A 20,477-nucleotide genomic window follows, 5' to 3' on the forward strand; every position below is an offset into this window, starting at 1 on the left:
AAATGTGTCTCACACATGTGAAACGTTTGCCATACGGGGGTGATTAAAGGGCTCAGATCAACCATTTCTGTCCCACTAGGTTTTTCGATAAATACATGAATGTGCTGTCAATATACTTACAGAAGCTACTACAACACAGAACAATGAAGTCATTCAGCATAAAACTGGGAGTTAGAATGATTAAAAATTCTCTCTTCCTTTCATAGATGCTGTAACTGAGGTCCAGACACATGACAGTGAACTCTTTCTGAGTGTCTTGCCTATCTGAGAGGACCATGAATCCCAAACTCTGGCCTTTTTCATGTACCTTTTGTAAAAAAAAAAAAAATAGTCTTCACAAGATCTTGGGTTTTGCTGACCAAGTAGGACTGAAAGAATCAGAAGATACGAGGAAAACTTTGAAGCAGTCATCTGACTTTCAGAAATAAACTGCATATCTGGGACCCATGAAGCAGAATTCAGAGTAGAAATCAGCATTTCATGTAAATGTATCTCTGTCTCTCAAGAAGTAATAAAATCGGAACAGGCGGGCCGCACCACCAATGTATCTGATGATGACAGAATCCGTGACACAGCCCAGCATCATCTCGAAATAAAATTGGGAACCTTTCACCAAAAGAATTATTTAACCCACTGTAAACAACTAGGAATCAGAGTAAGGATAGAAATCACATTTTGCTCCCCTTTCACAAAGCAGCTGAAGAATATTATGTTGCTATTTCAATAAGAATAACACTACACTGATAACAGACTCTATTCAAAATTTAATAAAGCATTAGTCCCTTAATCAAAACATGACTGTGAGGCTTGGACTGGCACTGGAAAGCAGAATAATGTGAACAAAAGAGAAATGGAACTGTGTCTGAATATCAACTCTACAAACAAATCACATCTCATTACACATGCAGTAATTAGAGACAGCAACTTCAAAGCCACTCGCAACTTATCTTCACCAAGTGCCTGACCAGGGAAAAGTTTAAATCAGGAAATCAAAGCAGGTATGTGATAAACATCAATCATTCAATCAATCAATCAATCATCAAATGCCATAACACACATATGACCATATATGCATTTTTTTTTTGCTTAAGCTGAAGACATTACATAAAATTTTGCCCAAAGTGCATGGATCACAAATACATATATATAAAATAGCCACCAAAATTTTTAATTATAAGCACAAGCAAAATAAACTTTGATTTAAAATGGTGTATGTAATTTATATAAAACAAAAATTCTTCTAATTCAGCATATGCAATGGTTAAAGACAGATTTCTAGGAATCAGATTGTCTGGGTCTAATTCCAGACTCTATCAATTACAGATTAAAGGCAAGATAGTAAAGCAGTTTTCTCACGGATAAAATTAAGATAATAAAAATTATGCCTACCTCACAGAGTTGTAAAAATTTAATGAAGTAATGCTTAAAACTCATACATTCACTATCACTACTTAGAAAATGGAATCCATTGAAAAGTTTTAGAAATGAATGCTGCCTGAGAAAGCTTGAATTCCATTGATTAGTATATTATTATGAGTCCCCAAAACGGAACCTGGTTACTTTGACTCATTCTAATCCCTGAATAATGATTTTAAAAAGTCATTTACAACTTGAGGACTCAAATCAATGAATTTATCCAGGTTCAATCAGGGTTTAGCAGTGCCACGACAGCATCTGATTCCATCTTACAAGCTAATTTTCAGGTTCAGGCTGACAGTGCGTACTGACACTTTTTGCTCATGTGAACCATGAATTACACCGGATTAGTAATCTAATAAAACACAAACACATGAGATTGGTGTAAAGTTAATGTGCTTCAATAGTTATGTAATATGAAACATGAGCTTTTCAATATTCTGCTTTGCTTTTATTTATTTATTTTTGAATTTAGTTCTTTCCATTTCTGGGGCTGTTCTCCTTCAGTGTTGGTATTCTAGGTGGTAGCTTTTTGATCAAATTTCCTGTCCTCTGGCCTCTCCTTAGGACCTGGGCAAAGACCAGAGTCTCTGTAACTTCAATGGAACATCAACGCTTCCTATTAAGACCCGGGAAAAGCTTGGTGTGAGTAATCCTGGGCAAGAATCAGACAGCAAGGAGGCAAAGTGGAGAGACACAAACACAGCTACAGCACACACTGCCAGGGATCTGGGGTGCATGGAGAGAGCTTGTGCGGCAAGTGCAGGGAGAGGTGCCAGACTTAAGCAAGAATTGGGTTGTTCTCAATTCACGCACAGGAAAGGAGGGCCTGAGCACCTGGAATGCGATGGATGGATGGGTGTGCTGCATGCAAAAGGGAGATGTGGTCCCCATTACAGGCAGAATTAAAGGCCTGGTCTCCTGTTCACTGTGATCTCATGAAAAGACAACTACACAGTGTTTCCAACTCTGTGGTTGTAGCTGATCAGCAAACATTCATACTCAACACAGTGGTTCTGTCCCTGTCTCTCCTCTCACATACTCTCCTAGGCTCTTCCAGCCCTGGTCAACCCTTTAACCTAAACCATACCGTCTTTGCGACCTCACTGCTCTTTTCTAGGCAGGGCCCTGGAAAGTTCCTTTCTTCAAAATTTACCCAGTCCATGTCCCACTTCTTCTGGTTTTGTTGCCTACAAGATGACTCATCCAGTTAACTATGTAGTCAGCCCATCCATCACCCACCTACTTACTTAATCAACAAGAACACAGTTCTGTGGGCCAGTCACCTTGCTGGGTGCCGAAGGCATGCAGAGAACAACACGACAGACCCTCGCTTTCATGGGCTTACCTTCTAGTGACAGGATGGTGCACTCATTGAACTCACTTTAACGGAATTACTTATTTCAGAACCCTAACTCTAAATACAGCCAATGTCATGGGCTGAATTATGTCCCTTCAAAATTCATATGCATCCCTAACCCACAATGCGACTACATTTGGAGGCAGGATTTTTAAAGGAGAAAATTAAGGTTAAATAAAATCATAAGGGCAGAGCCCTAATCCAACAGGACTTGTGTTCCTGTAAAAAGAGGAAGGGACACTAGAAACAAGCAGGCACAGAGGAAAGGCCATGTGAAAACACAGCGAGAAGGCAGTTACGTGTAAGCCGGAGAGAGATGAATCACAACCGAAACTGCGGGCATCTTGATTTTGGACTTCCAGGTTTCAGAGCTGTGAAGAAATAAACCTATGTTCTTCACACCACCCAGCCTGGTATTTCGTTATGGCAGCCCTGGCAAGCTAACACAGTCACGTTCTGAGAGGTACTAAGGATTTGGACTTCAACATAGGAATTTGGGAGATAACCGAATTTCAACCACAACACAGTTACACATGGACTGACGAGGAGGCGAAGCCAGCCTGGCAAAGAATTCCAAGAAAGTGTCCCGAGCAGTGCACTAAGTCCCTGAAGACAAGAGCGGGTCCTTCTTAGAGACAGAACAGTCCATCTAGAAGTCCAGGGTCCTTAGAGCGAAACAGTCCAGGGAGAGCAGGAGGTAACAAGGTCAAACTGGAGGCAAGGCCAGATGATGTAGGGCCATGCAGGACACGGCAAGAAGTCTGACTCTCGTCAAAGGGGTGGGCAACTTTGGATGACTTTCAACTGATGAGTAACATGACCTGAGTTGTGCCTTTGAAAGATCACCTTCTTGATGTATAGAATGAATTGCAGGCAGGGTAAGATGGAAGTGCCAGTAACTGTTAGGAAGGGACGGAGAGAATCTAGATGACAGATAATGGATTGGAAGGAAGTGAGACAGATAAAAAGAAATGAATGGACCTAAGAAATCTTTTGGAGGAAGGACCTTGAGGATTTACTGATAGATTAGATATTAGGGATGAAGAAAAAGGCAGTCACAGATCACATTTTTTTTTTTTTGCCTTGAACATCTGAGTGGATAATAGGAGTATTTTACTGTGATAAGGAGCACAAAGGAGGAACAGATTTGATGGGAAGGATGGAAGATGAGCATTGGTGTTCAAATTATTCAGGATAATAGTGTGACTATTCCTTTGTGACTCAGCTGGCCAAATCACATGGGCTTTTGTTGTTGCTTTGTTTTGTTTTGTTTAGCAAACATCTAGTTCTTGAACTATGAGACACATTAGTGATGGCTGTTTTTTAATAAATGTTATTTCAGTCCAAGTCTCATTTTAACTTTTTCTTCCCTATTTCCTTTCTTTCATGATATGCACAATCTGGTGGTTTTCCCAAAGTATAATTCCCATATGTAACTTTGTTCCTGTGGAAAGTCAGTATTAAATTACACTGTCCAAAATAAAGTTCTGGGAATAGAAATTCATGTATCCCATACATGAGCATTCGTTGTATGTATACAAATTAAACATACAACGATCTTCTTCTATAGAACACACTAGACTTAACAGTATTTGATACAAAGTAGCATTTGAGATACCATCAAGCTTTTAAAAGTTCATTCTGTTAAAATATCATAAAAGCTGTTGCTTATTTAAAAACTGGACAGTGGTGCTCACACACACACATTCTCTTCACTAGCATCTCTCTTTGGCTTGCTCTTAAATTTCTGAATAGGTTTTGATTTGAGAGAAAGCAGTTTTAGGTACACTGAAGGAAGAGTAATCCTTTACACTGCAGGGGACAGGGAGATACTGAGACACAGCTGAGGGATATGGTCGGATTCACATTTTAGATGGATTTTTCTGGGGACTGCGGAGGAATAATGGGAAAATGAAAACACTGGGAGTAGGGGAATCAGTGAGAGAATGATGCCAACAGAGGGAGGCTGGGAGACATAGCCACAAGGGCCTGAACTAAGGCAGGTGGTGGAGGTGGCAGAGGTAGAGAGGAAGAAACATTGGGAAAATATCTCCCATGTAGAATGAGAAGCACAGAGAACTAGAATTAGAAGAAATAGAAGCACCAGGTGACCAATCGCCAGTTTTCTAGTTTGAGTGACGGGATAATAGATGATGCCACCAACTTGAAGTAAGGAAAAAAAAGAAAGAAAAATAACATGTTGGAGGTGGATATACGTGACGGTTAATTTTATAAGCCAGCTTAACGGGACACAGTGCACAGATTAAAACATGATTTCTGGATGTGTCTGTGAGGGTGCTGCCAGAGGAGATTAGCATTTGAACCAGTGCACTCAGAGAGAGGGCCGGCCCTCTCCAGCGTGGGTGGGCATCATGCCATCTGTGAGGGTTTGAATAGAACAAGAGATGGAGGAAGGAGGGATTTGCCCCTTTTTTCCTGCCTCACTGCCTGAGCTGGGACATCTCACCTCATCTTTTTCTGCCCTAGGATTTACACCATCAGCGCCCCTCGTTCTCAGGCCTTCAGAGTCAGTCTGAATGACATCACCAGCTTTCCTGGATCTACAGCTCACAGATGGCAGATTGTGGGGCTTCTCAGCCTCCAAAACCACATGATCCAATTCCTCATAATAAATCTTCTTTACATATATAGAAATCTCCCTCTCTCTAGAAACACAAGGGAAGAATAGAGCACAGGCGGGGATGGATAGTTGGTGGAGAAAAAGAGAAAAACACAAGGGAAGAATATATATATATATATATATATATATAGAGAGAGAGAGAGAGAGAGAGAGAGAGAGAGAGATAGAGAGAGAGAGGGAAATATCCCATTGCTATTGGTTCTGTTTCTAAGGAGAACCTTGACTAACACAACATAGGAGCGAAAATAATTCCTTGTTTTTGGAACAGGATGAGTTTGAGGTATTTGTGGATGCCCAAGAGGAGAGGCTGTTGGAATCTCATAAGAGAGATCAACACTAGAAATATGCACTTGGGATTCATTGGCTGTAATCAGTAGATGAAGTGCTAAGAGTGTGAGATTGTCGGGAGAAACAAGTAGATTTAGAAAAGCAAAAGGCCGTAGACAGAACCTGTGAAAACATCAACATTTAAGAGGTGGGAGAGAGACAGCAAAACATCTGGTAGCTATTGTTTTGATATAAATGTAGTAAATACAATATGGAAATTCAATTAATAAACTTCCATAATTATACATTTACGTACCAGGGGAGGGAGACTTATGCAATATGCAACCTGAAGATTTTGAGAGTATGACTTGACAGAAATTGATATCATTCTCAGGAAAACTTTATTTCACCTTGGTTCTAATATTAGTACTAGTCTAATGTAGCTGGATTAAAACAAAACATGTGCACACACACACACACGCACACACACCGCTAAAGCGGTATCAGCAGGCATGTAAACCTGCAGCAGAGGCTCACCTTCACTACTGTTGTTATAGTCATTTAAAAGATGTGACTCAGTGCAAATTTCCTTGGGGTGCGGGACACATAAGACTAGTGACTACATAGAGCACAAAGGTACGTGCCAACGGTCTGGAAGTTTCAGGACAAGAAACAGTGAGGTAGCTTTGCCAATATTTATTTAACAAATTTGAAATATAAATCCACGATGTTTTAAAAATTGTCAAATGTATTTAATAATCGTTGATTATTGAGTGCTGTGCCTGCACTTTCAAAGACAGTATTAGTATTTTTTATCTTGGAAAACATGTACTTTCTAATTATTTGCATGACATTTGTTATTTTTAAATTTTCCTTGTTATTATTAGGTTTTTTTAAATTCTTGATTAGTTCAAAGAAACTAGATAATGGTTCAAAATTGATTCATCAAAGCATTAAAAATATCAATGAAATAGAAATGTAAATATAGTTACTCAGATTATTGTTTTTAAATATTATAGTGAACAGAGCTCCAGGGCAAATCTAAAATGGGAATCTGCAACTATGATGATTTCATACACAGATCCAAAAAAATGAGAGTGAAATGAGGAAAATAAGATAATATAAAATACCTGGAGATTTCTTGCTCTGCCTCTGGTAGCTGGACCATTGTCTGCTACAAAACTGTGACAATTAGTGGCAAGAAGCTATCAAAGCTTCATGTTCTTTTCAAAGAAAACATACTCTTCTAGTAAATCAAATTTTTCACAAATAGGTATAAATAATGCTCAATATTTGGAAATATTGTACACAAAACAAGTTTAAGTCATTAATTTTGAAAAAAGAATAAACCTGTACACCCAGTCACAAAGATGGTAATAAATATGTTCAAGAAAAAGCATAAGAACCTGTTGTCATGGGAGCAGCTGGAAGAGAAGCTGCTCTGTATCCCATCTTGTGAGCAGAGGCTAGGCTCAGCACTGCTGGAGCACAGTGGGAACGGTCACAGCAGAGGAATAGGCCAAGCATTTGGTTTTAAGTAGACCCAGTTGTTCCCACCTGGGGACTTTCTCATGAATCCAGGTCCACCAGATGGACACATGAGAAAGGAAGCAGGGTTCATAGACTTCTATTTGCATCATCTCACACAAGAGTTGCTTATTGTTAAAACTGAATGTCAATATATGTAGAACAACATCCTGGTAAGGGAAGGAGTAAGGAAATCCAAAAGCCTGTCTCTCCACACAAGCAGCAAATACACTGTCAAAAGCAGTCAAAGTGAAGTCCATGAGAACTCTGGAAACTAATCAAACGTGTACAGCAAGCAGGTGAATGCTTAAATAAAAACAAAAGAGCTGAATCTCAGTCTTCAATTCTGAGAAAATTTCTATCAAACCACTAGCTGCGTACTAAGTTAATGGAACATAAACTTCCTTGGCCATACACAATAAAGAATACAGACTTTAGAAAATTAGTTCAGAAAAATCACAAACAAACAACAACTACTCTAACAAGCTGTAACAAAAAGCCCTGGGAAGGAGGGAGAATCTGATCTTCCGTGTTATTACATTATAACATTCAGAACGTCCAGTTTCATAATTGCATCAAAAAGAATAAAATACTAAGAATATATCTAGAGAGGTAAAAGACTTTTACTCTGAAAACTATAAGACATTGATGAAAGAAATTGAAGCTGAGACAAAGAATGGTAAAGTATACTGCGTTCATGAACTGGAAGAATTAATCTTGTTAAAATGACTGTATTACCCATGGCAATCTACAGATTCAATGCAATCACTATCAAAATATCAATGGTATTTTCACAAAACTAGAACAAATAATTCTAAAATCTGCATGGAAACAAAAAAGGTCCCTAATACCCAAAACAATCTTCAGAAAGAACAAAACTGGAGGCATCATGCTCCCTGATTTCAAACTATACTACAAAGCAAGAGTAATCAGTATGGTCCTGGCACAAAAACAGAGCCCAGAAATGAGCCCACACTTACACGTAAGAAACTATTCTAGGACCAAGGAAGCAAGAATATACAGTGGGGGAAAAGAAAGACTATTCGATAAACGTTGTTGGGAAGTGAAAATAAACAAATGGGACTATATCAAACTAAGAAAGTTTTGTACAGAGAGGGAAAATGTTAACAAAATGAAAAGGCTGCTTACTGAATGGGAGAAAAAAATTGCAAATTATATATCTAACAAATGATTACTATCCAAAGAACCCATACAACTCAACATAGAAAAAAACACAAATAACCCAATTAAAAAATAGGTGATCTGAACAGACATTTTTCCAAAGGCAACATAGAGATGGCCAACAAGCACATAAAGTGATGTTCAACATCACGAATCAACAGGGAAATACACATTAAAACCACAATGAAATATTACCTTACACCTATCAGAATGGCTATTATCAGAAAGACAACAAATAACAAGTGTTGGCAAGGATGTGGATGGAAAGAGAACCCTCATGCTGCTGTGGGAATGTAAATTGGTGCAGCCACTTTGGAAAATAGTATGGAGGGTCCTAAAAGAATTAAAAACAGAACTATCATATGATCCAGCAATTCTGCTCATGGGTATTTACCCAAAGAAAATGAAAACACCCATTTGAAAAGATATATGTACCCACTGTAGCATTATTTACAATTGCCAAGATATGAAAGCAACCTAAGTGGCCATCAATAGATGAATGGATAAAGAAGTGGTATATGTATACAGTGGAATATTACTCAGCCATAAAAAAGAATGAAATATTACCATTTGCAACAACATGGATGGACCTAAAAGGTATTTTGCTAAGTGAAATAAATAAGAAAGAAAGGTAAATACTACATGATTTCACTTATATGTGGAATCTCAAAAATAAAACAAACCAAAAAACCAGAAACAGAATCATAGGTACAGAGACCAAATAGGTGGTTGCCAGAAGGAAGGAGGGAGGGAGATGAGAGAAATAGGTGAGGGAGATTAAGAGGTACAAATTTTCAGTAACAAAATAATTGATTCACAGATATGAAATGTACAGTGTGGGTAATAGTGTCAATAATTATGTAATATCTTTGTATGGGAACAGATAACAAATAGACTTATCATGGTGACCATTTTAAAATGTATAAAAATATCAGATCACTCTCTTGTGTACCAAGAATTAATAGTGTTGTAGGTCAATTATACTTCAAAAACAAACAAACAAACTCATGGAAAATGAGATCAGATTTGTGGTTACCAGAGGCAGAGGGTAGAAAGAGGAAGGATTGGATCAAAGTAGTCAAAAGGTACAAACATTCAGTTATCAGATAAATAAGTACTAGGGATGCAATGTACAACATGATTAAAAAGAATTAACAATGCTGTACGTTATATGTGAAAGTTGTTAACTGAGTAAATCCTAAGAGTTCTCATCACAAGGAAAATATATCTTTTCTATTTCTTTAGTGTTGTATGTATATAACATGATGGATATTCACTAAACTTAGTGTGACAATCATCTCGTGGTGTATGTAAGTTAAAGCGTTATGCTGCATATCTTAAACTTATACAATGCTACATGTTAAATATATCTCCGTAAAACTGGAAGAGAAAAAAATTCATTAAAATAACACATATAATTTGTTCTTTGTTTTTTTGTGTCCAAATTTGTCATTATAGACTATACATGTGAATCACTTTCAAATTTCTTTTTCCTTCCTAGATGTTGTCCCAAATTATAGCAGCCACTTTTTTTCTCCATGTTTTGACCTTTCACATATTCACCTTTTTGACTTTTTATATATTCCCCCTTTCTTCCTTTTTCCCCTTTCCTTTGTTCTATCAAATGACATAATTTCATTAAACTGATATTTTTAAAAGCTTAAATTTGATTAAGATACACATCTTTCATTCAGCTAATAGTAATCCTTCACTTTTATACAATGCTTTAGAGTTAACAAAAGGTTGTCATACATTGTACCATTTAAGATTCAACAGCTTGTGAAATAGCAAAGGCATTTGACTTCAGCAACAGCTCAGAGCCAAGATGCAGTCTGTAGTATCAGAGAAAGGGGCAAATTCAGATCATCAGCCATACAAAGAGAAATTCAGCTGCCAGTCACATGCTTTGTAAACTCTGCCAAACAGCACCAATTAAGGGAAGAGCAATACAATTACTAATAAATTTTACCCCAAAAAAACTTCACCTCAGCAAAAAGTACTCAAACATAAAGTGTTGGAAACTGTGCATTGAAAACTCAAGATAAAACCATTGCTTGAAGACTGGAAAATCAAAACGTCAAAGAGAACATATATAGCAAACAATAAAGGGAATGCTAACACACAAAATATATCATCCCAGGTAACTGAGGATTTGTCCCAAGATGAAGGAACTGCAAATCAATAAAAATTCCATGAGATTCAACAAAGCAGTACATTTTCACAAAGGGATGACTTTATAAAAACCTTGCAAAATGATGCAAAGGATCTAAAAGTCAGAAACTAGATAAAAGCACAAGAAAAAAGAAAGAAGCTCAAATACTCTGAACTAATAGCTCAATTTATGCCCTTCAAAACAACCCCTAACAATTGGGAAGTGTCAGACTTACAGCATTCAACGGATACCTCGCGACTCAGTCATACTCTGATTATGACCAGCAACTGTGATTAGGAAGGGAGAGAGAGAGGGAAGGAAGAAGAGTGGAGAGCAAATGAAAGAAAAAAAAATGAAAGAAAGGAAGGGAGGGAGGGAGAGAGGGTGGAAGGGCGGGAAGGGGAAGGAGCTAATGTATAACAAAAGGGGAACAGTTTAATGATTGGGTAATCAAATGATGCCAAACCAACTTTCCTTGAAAATGAATGAGGTAATAGTAAGTCACAAAGATAAGGACTTACGTGAGGAAAAGACAGTGGGGACAGTGAAAGGCTTTCAGAATGACACCAAAACTAGAAACCACTCTTGGCAAGAGAATGTCTAAGTAACCCCACTTCAGTCTCACAGTATTCTGTTGAGACCCCTCAAAGACTTCATCACAATAAATGTCCTCCACAGTTGAAATGGCCCTTAGCCTTGTGGGAGTCAATCACAGGAACCCTTGGAACCCCCGTAATCAAAGTAATTCCAGGCTGTGCTTTTACAGGGGCCGTTATGTTATACCACTGGCATGTTGAGATGGTCAGGATCTGTTTGCTACAGGAACAGTTGCCTAATAGCTAGTACATTTATATTCAACTCAAGTAAACCTTGGTGACATACAAAAAGGATCCAGTAATGTTCAACTGAGATTCTAAAGCAAGTTCTACAAGCAAATGTATCATTTATGAAAGAATCAAGTACTTGACAAATTAAAGCATCCTCCTTTGAAGTAAAGCTAAATAAATGATATGTTGTGACCAGAACTCAACACGTCAAAGATAATGCGAACTGAAGGAATTAGTCAAAAATATAATGTAATTCTTTTGCTTCAATTTTTCAGCTTTCTTTGGTCATAGAAGTGACTTAGGACAATAGCTATGCTGTTATTTCAGTAAAAATGCAGCCCACTAAGGAAATTTGCACTTTTTAAAGAGAAATTGTTCTGTTTGGAAACAGAGCATTAACCAAAATTGTAGCATTAAGTGAAATTTTAACTTTTTAAGAATCAGGATTAAAATAAACTCAGATTCATTAGTACAAAGATATTAAGAAGCTAGACTTTACCCAGGTGATGTTTGAATTGTAATTTTATCCTCAGATTCTCAAGCGTTATCTGAGCAGCATTTCTATTTCTCTGAGAATCATTCATTTTTCTACTTAAAAATCTTTCTTTCTCCTCATATAAATTTCATGAGTTTGTTATGTGGAGGCAGTTTACCCTTCATAGCCAGCACTTCTCCTAAGGATTACAGATACTGAGAACTCAGTTTTGCTTTGGTTATCATTTTTGTTTTCCATTTACAGCTGTGATACAGGCTCCAATTTCATGCTAGATTCCAAACATGGAGCTAAATTATAGTTCTCAACCCTGGTGCACACCAGAATCGTCTGGCAGCTTTAAAATACAGACTCAAGTACCATTTCACAGGTTCAGTTAATTACGACTGGTCTCCAGTAAAAGCTGACCATCAATAGTTCTTGAATTTCTCTAAATGATTTTAGATTGCATTGAGGATTGAGAAATACTGGTTAAGGAACCCAAGATCTATGAGTCTCTTTTTTTCCTGTGGTGACAATCACCATAGTAGGCATATTTCAGTCTGGAAAAATTAGAACTCAGGTCTATATTGTGTAAGACTTAAAAATCACACGACTGAAAAAAAAAAGTGTACCACTCTCACAAGACAATTATTCATGCATTATTTAAAATTTTTCAATATATGAAACAACTCTTGGCAGATTCAGAATTAATTGGCATAGACCTAATATGTAGAGACTTATCACAGCTAGCTCTGAACAAAACTGTGAAACAGAAAAAAAGTCTTCTATGCCTTACTCTTCCCTTTCTTCACTCCCCATCCCATTCTCTCTGAATTTTCAGGCTAACCCCACAAGGCTCCTCTAGGGAGCTAAGATCACAGGAAAATATTCCCAGAAGAAAATTCAAATGACTCCTTCTTTGGAGTCTATTTTTTTTTTTTTTTTGCTGTTTAATACACACATGGTAACATGATGACAATAAAAATGTAAACAAATAGAAGTCTGATAAACGAAAGCACATTAGTAGATGAAATAGTTGTGCTTACTTTTAAATGGGGACATGTATATTCCTTGAGGTGCCACATCCATAAGGTTCCTAGAAGATTTTTCTTGGCTACAAAAGAAAAAAACTCTTTAGTTTTTAAAAAAGACAAAAAAAAATGTGTTTGAAATTTGGCTGTGCCATTTTATGACCTTGGGAAAGAAGCAACTTTTCTAAGCTTTAACTGTATAATGAGAAAATAATAAAATATAAATATTAGACAGAATAAGGCATTCAATATAGATGAAAAATTTCATTAAGTAAAAATTGTTATTATGATAAAAACTATTTGTAATTTCACCATTTTCTTAAGAAAATTCTTTCATCTCAAGATTATGTATTATATTTGTTTTTCCAAAGCACTTTTACCCATGATAATTTCACATTCTACTTGGAGAAGACAGTCATTGAGGTCACAGCAGCAAATTTTTTTTTTAATCATAGTAGACCTGTGGGTGAAGTTTAGGCTACTTCTTATCAAAGAATCTCCTTAATCAGAATCACTTAAAAACTCTATAAAATACAAATTCCTGTGCCCACAGATCAATCCAACATGAATCTCATGAGGACCTTAAACTGCTGAAGCTCTTCTCATGCACAGCAAGGTGAGAATAGGTCCTTTAGCAAGACACTTCACACAATGCACAGAAGATTGTTTATACTCAGGACTGTTCATAGATAAAATGAGTATCTTGCAGGGTAGGGGGGTTTCCTGTCCCTGGAGTGGTCCAAGTAAGAGCAGAATGGCCATTTGGTGCAAAAGCTGGGGAACATCTTCAAACATAGAAAGGATAACTGACCTAGGTAAACTACAGTTACGTTCCCCTCCAACCCAGAGATTCAATTCCAGACAAACTTTTATAAAGCACCAATTATGAAATAGAAACTTCCATAAATTTTTCGCATAATTCATTTAACCAGTCTGCAAGAGAGGTTTTACCTAAGAAAAATAAATTCACAGAAGTTACATTTTGTCCAAGATGGTATCCAAATCTCAGCTTCTCATTTCAAATAGAATATACTTTCCACCACTCCACTCCACCTTCTCTGGGCATAAAAATACTCCCTCTCTTGACTTTCCTGTTCCTCATTAATAATCCCATCCACTGAGTCTCAAAGCCACCTGCTGCTATCTGGCACTTCTTAGAGATACTAAGAAGTGTCTTCCTCATTGCTGTGTCTTCCTCAGCCCCATTTTTAATCAATAGTCTATTGAGTTCATTTCTAGAACTGTTCTCTCATATTTCCTTCTCTTTTGCCTTCCCAGTGCCAGTTGGGTGGGAAGAAAGGTGTTAACATTGCTGCTGTTCTTGTTTAGTCTGAACTTCTTATTTAATCATTCCAAGTTCTTGGCATTGATACCATACCCATTAGTCATAACTTTTAGCACAGATTACCGCCAGGGAGCTCTCTCGAGAGCTCCCATGAAAATGAGCATTCCCTCCTCTGAATTCCCCTAGCGTGCCGCTGTTAGTTTTGTAACACATTTGATTCTTCCTAGTTTGTTGAAAGCTTTTTGAAGACAGGAATCGTTGCACTGTCATTGTTGACTCTGCCCCAACAGGGTCTGCTGCTAATTAGCCAAGAATCTTTCCTTGTTTGTGGATGTGTGTGTTCTCTCTTCCTTCCTCCTCAGCATCCCCTTCCACTAATGAAGAAAATTAGGTCAACAGATACTAAATGATTTGTCCAGGGAAATCATCACCATGAAGTCTGACTTGCCTGATCATTCTGCACTGAAGGACTCTCTCTAACCCACCCTCTTATAAAGCTGTAATATCTCACAATAAATGGAGCAATTTTGGAGTAACTTTTCCAAGGGATTAAGATAGTCAGTCAACCTATCTGAGTGCATGAGGAATTTATAGTAACCTTAAGAATTATGAAAGGAATTTTTCTTGTGAAACCTGATGGCATTAACATAAACTTTATAAAAATTTTAAGAGATGTATTAAACATTTTCAGCCCTACATCTTGTCAGCTGGTCTGCATCTAAAACCAAATGCTGAAAACCTGCCTTGCCTTTTGCTTACGAATTTTTGCCTCGTGTTTTCTAAAACCTCATGACAGATCTCGTGGTTTCTCTCTCTCCCCAGGAGCAAAAGCAAACCTAATTCTCCTCTCAACTACTCTCTCGTTTAGTCATCCATCAGCCTCAGAATCTCTCCTTCTCACCTGCAGGATATTTTCTCATGAAGCCAACCCACCATCCAATAAAGCCATTTGTACTGGTTGGTTCTGCTTCCCTAAGGAGTGAACCATCAGTTGGTTTCTGAGGTTCTGAATCAACAGTGCCTCAGTTCTGTCCAGTATTATTTGTAGAAGATGAAGAGACGGTGCCAGAGGCAGACTGAGAGAAGCAAGAGGGCAGGCAGGGCTGCCCGAGCCTTGCTGTGATTGTGCAAGCGTTGCTACTGAGGAAAGATGTGGGTGAAGATGAAGAACAACAGTGCTAATATTTTGGAAGGGATTTAATTTGGTCTAGATCGACTGTCTGAAGGTGTGCATTGTTAATGTTTTATAAAATGAAGATTCCATCATGAAATAATTTTAGCAAGCAACATAAGGATGCATATGCTAGAAAATTCACGATGCACCTTTTTTACATATTAAAAGCGCTCAGTGATTAACATCATTTAACGCAGGATTCCGCAAATACAATCGATTGTAGAACTCCCTTCCTGATAACGTATCTGATGTACGTGCTCCAAGGAACACACTTTGGGAAGTGCTAATCTAAGCTGTTCATATTTTTCACATTATTGGATCATAAAAAGATTCTAGAACGGATAGAATGAAGACCATCATGTGTATTTCTCAGCCAGGATTTTCTAAGGGGTTGAGTCCTCTCTACAAGGGAGGCACTGAGAAACACAACACAATGTATTTAAAAGAGTTGGAAGCCTCTGCTTGGAAAAATTGTATTTTTAAAATGAAATTTGGTCTACCTGATAATAAAGATTTTCTTTTCTCTTTCTTCTCCCCAACTGTCCTGTTCTATACATATGACTCTTGCCTTGAACCATAAAATGAACTTAAAAAAACTTCCTCCTGAGATTCATTAAAAAAAAAAAGAAATAAAGCCAAACTAAGATTAAGTTTCTGGAACTGGTGGCACTGTGCCTCATAATATATAGGTATAGATATAGATAAAGATCTAGACAGGGATAGACAGACATGTACACAGCACCATTATAATGGTCATGGTTCTTTGTTATAAAAGTGAATAAATTCTGGTGACCCAAAGATAGAAGTGTGAAATGAAAAGTTTATCATAAACACTATATACCATCAGAGAATTCTTTTTGAAAATTGCTCCTTAAATCAAATGAAATTTTTCACTTTCTACATGAATCTACTCGACATTATACCATACTAGACTGTTTCACGTGTACACTATTATATTAATACCTTTAAAATGAGTCAGTGCTGTTAATTGACCATGAAATATTATTGTTCCAAACATGAAGAGATATGGAATCAAAGTTGAGTCTTCTGTTTTTATTTACACATAAGAATTAATTATAGATGTGCAATCATCAGGTTAATCCAGATAAGGCTACAAAAACTAGTTTTTTCCCATTTCATCATCATTTCAGTTCTGTGAGCTTGAAACATTGTAATTCCCATTTGACAGCAGTGGAAACTGACAAAGATAAAGTGGCATACCCAAGGTCACATCGCTGGCCAGGAGCAGATCCAACTAGGCTATAAAATCCAGCCTGGCCATATGAACATCCAGCATCTTTCATGTACCAATTCAGTTTAAGACTATATGAGGCCAAATAAGCCATTTGATGAAGAGCTGTTCTGAGTGAAATATTACTGGAACCCAGCGGATATGGGCAGGTCCTGCTGTCCAGCTGAGAAACTTCCTCTAAACCTCTCCTTCATTTTTAAGGATTAAATGAGATTTTTTTACAGAGCTTCTAACTGATAAACAAATGTTTACAGTTACTATTACTGAAATTATCCTTGGATGAAAGAATTTTCTAGAATAGATCATTAAAATAGATCTTTCTTTGAAAGATGTTTATGTATTATCATTTCCTCTCTTTCCACCCCCTCTTGGACCCACTCTAAAAAGGCTTTTCCCTTCAAACATTTTCTGAAAGTTTATATTGTTAAATTAGCCTCATCGCATTTGATCTCTCCTCCTTGAAACAATCTCTTCACTTGGCTTCCTGGCTCCAACTTCACCTCGTAACATATTGTCACTTCTTTTCCACCTCCTTCCCTAATTTATCATCTCCTCACCTCTGAACATTGGAGTAGACCGAGGTTCAGTTCTTGGTTGTTTCATCTTCTCTGTCTGGACTCACACCATGATTGATCCCATCCAATGTTAAAACTTTATGTACCATTTATACACCTTGATAACAGCCAAATTTATCTATCTAGTCCAGACTCCCCTGAATTCCAGACTCACATCCAAACTGCTTACATATTTCCTCTTGATGGCTAAGGGACATCTCAAACCAAATGTGGTCAAAACAGACTCCCTCCTCTCCCAAGCTTGCCTTTCCAAAGTCTTTTCTCTATGAGTTGATGGAGATCCAATAATATTAGTTGCTAAATCCAAACATCTTGGAGTTATCTTTGATTCGTTGTTTCCTCCTACACCCTACATCCAATCCTTTAGCAAATCTTATCATTGGCACATTCAAAACATATCAGCCTTTTACCATCTACATTGCTATTTCTCATTTATATGCTACCATCATTTCTCACCTGGGTTATTCCAATAGCTTCTCAGGTCCCTGCTGCTTATTTATCCACAGCATTTAACACCTGCTAACTCCCTGTGTCATTGGCTTACTTAGTGTGTTCATCGGTCTCTCCCTCTTTACATGTAAGTTTCAAGAGGGCAGAATTTGTGCCTGTTTTCTTAGGTGTCTTGTGTGTAGTAGATACCCAATCTATGTTGAAACTTTATTTACTTAAGTTTTAGTATGAGTGTTCCCACAAATTTAAAACATGTTTGATAGTGAAATTCATGTTGTAATATCATCTAGACTAGACATTCATGGGCAAGATGGTGTTATAATTTATTTTATCAATTAACAATGTAGAGCAAACAGGACTAGATTAGGGATAAATTTATCCTGGTTTGGGGCCTCAGTTTTGCCAGTAAAACCTTTGTGGCTCCTGAACTTCAGAATCCTCTTTTGAAACGTTGAAGTAATAAAACAGAGTTTCTCAGAGTAGCTGTGAGAATAAAATGAGACAATGAATTCACATTTGCATTCAAGTGTAACAGGCATTGTTCAAGGCATTGATGTGAAAGCATTTTGTAAATGTGGAAAGCTCAGGGTAAATATAAGGACATGTTCTTTTCAATAACAAAAATTTTTGTTGAGTGAGTTTTGAACAGCAATGCATATTTTAAAATCATCACAAATTATATCCACATTGTCAGACCAAACTATAAAAGTTGGAATCCAAAGCTTTTATTAGTGAAATTTTACTCATTTTTTGAAAATATTCTGGAAATCTAAAAACCTAAAACTATGAAAACAAGTGATTTGGACATGTTTTACTCACCAAAATAAAGTTTTAACAAATTGGCAACTTAAAAAAATAACTAAACCTCAAGCTAAACCTAAAAGCCAACACCCATTACTACTACACAACACAACAACGAAACAAGCTCATGAAGCCCTTGAACAGAAAAATCTCAGTTTCCATTGATCTATCTTACTAAAAATGCATCAGATTTGTGCCCTAAATCACTTAGCCATGGGAAAGTTCCCATAGGATGTACATCTGGCCCATTATTTTCAGACCACATACTGAATCAAGAAGACTTCTGATTGTGACAAAATGAGACCATCTTGAGCCCCTTCCCCCGCTTTTGTCTTATTTGGGTCAAACAGGATGGATATCAGAAGTACACAATCTTGAGTTTTGTCTAAAAATCAACTCAAGTAAATACATTTTACTTCACTAGCTTCCATTATTATTATGACAGGAAATAACTAATGAGATTTGAAATAATGATTTAAGTGACAATATTAAAATTGACTTTGCTGATTCTTTTTAATTTATGATAGCATTTTATACACTAGTGATATATCAGTCTATAACACTCTAATTTACAATTTACATGGAAAAATGGAAAATGTTAAGGTCTTTAACCAAAATATTCAGTTCCAGAATTGAATGCAAAAAAGGAAGAAAAAAACTCCTATGTGATACTTACATCTGAGTTCGAATAAAATATTTTTCTACAATTTTTAAACTTACATAGTGGGCAGACATTGAATCCATGTTTTTAGCATGTCATATTTCATGAGGTCATTAATTAAATCTTAAAAATATCATTTGTGAAAGTTACTACTCAATTTATTAAACAAAATGAAAAAGAAATACAAGAAAAATTAAAATCCTCAAATCTTTCTTACCCCTAGAGAAACGACAGAGAAATAGTTGGAGAAATGATAGAGTTTTGTAGAGGGAGGATTAATTTTTTTAAATCTCCATTTATATTTCAAATACTAAGAAGGCTTAAAACAAGGCAATGATAATTTATCACATTTCTTAGACTTTGGGTATTTGATAGTAACCAGTATGTTGCCACATTACCCTGTAGGTACTCAGTAAAAAGTAATAGAATAATAGAATTGGCTCGAATTTTATGGCTTCTTGGGAAATAGCTATTTGATTGTAGACCATGAAATGCTATTCTTTGAACAGGACCCGTTTCCTGTTCCTGCCTCCATTTTGGTGACTGTACTGAGAAAATAAATAAATATATAATACAAACACCTCACAGTAGTTTGACCAATACAGGCATCCTTCTAACTGCCCAGCACGTGTGACAAGCTCCTCAGCCTATGTGATAAAGTGAATGGAATAACCTCAGGAGCAGCTTCGCTGACACTCTTGAAAAGACAACAAAATTAGGCACTGATTTCTCCGAAAGCTCATTAACTCTAAGGACTTCACCAAGAACAGAATTCAACTACCACCTGACTGGAGAATAAATGTGTGTGCGCTCACTGAATAAATAAAGCAATCCAAAGACAACAGACCCGTGTAAACCCATGTGATTTTTTTTTCTTTTAGATCTTGTGTGTGGGACCTCAGCTTTTCAGAAGCTCTAACATGGTGAGGATGTGGAAGGAGAGACAGCTATCGTAAAAGAGCCAGAAGTACTCTATGTTTGTGAGCCTGTTTCTGGTTTGTAAGTAACTTCATCTGTATCTTTTTTTTAAATTCCATATACAAGTGAAACAACAAGGATCTACTGTACAGCACAGGGAACTATATTCAATATCTTGTAATAATCTAAAATGGAAAAGAATCTGAGACAGAAGGCGTATAAATATGTATATCTGAATCACTCTGCTGTACACCTGAAATTAACCCAATGCTGTAGATCGACGATACTTCAATAAATAGAAGAAAAAGAATGAGAAGTAGAACCTCATGTAAAACCGCACCACCTTTTAAGTCTCTTGTGTCCCACAAAGAAGCAATGGTTCATGTTTCTATTTGGAGAAGAACCAGCGTGTGAAGGGCTTACAAGCACTTCTATGTGTTAACCAACAGAGTATCACAATGCTGACATCGTGAGACCCTGAGA

At 36.9% G+C, this 20,477-nt stretch overlaps 1 long non-coding RNA gene across 1 annotated transcript in view; it reads right to left on the reverse strand.

The window, feature by feature from the left end:
* The window catches only part of LOC123613024 (uncharacterized), a 485,726-nt gene that overhangs the window by 176,649 nt on the left and 288,600 nt on the right, over nucleotides 1–20,477 (reverse strand). The window contains exon 5 of the long non-coding RNA XR_012503154.1: nucleotides 12,894–12,961. This is a non-coding gene — a long non-coding RNA (uncharacterized LOC123613024). The remainder of the gene's footprint in view (nucleotides 1–12,893; nucleotides 12,962–20,477) is intronic.

The sequence above is a fragment of the Camelus bactrianus genome, chromosome 29 (genome assembly GCF_048773025.1).
Source record: "Camelus bactrianus isolate YW-2024 breed Bactrian camel chromosome 29, ASM4877302v1, whole genome shotgun sequence".
NCBI classification, from domain to species: Eukaryota; Metazoa; Chordata; class Mammalia; order Artiodactyla; family Camelidae; genus Camelus; species Camelus bactrianus.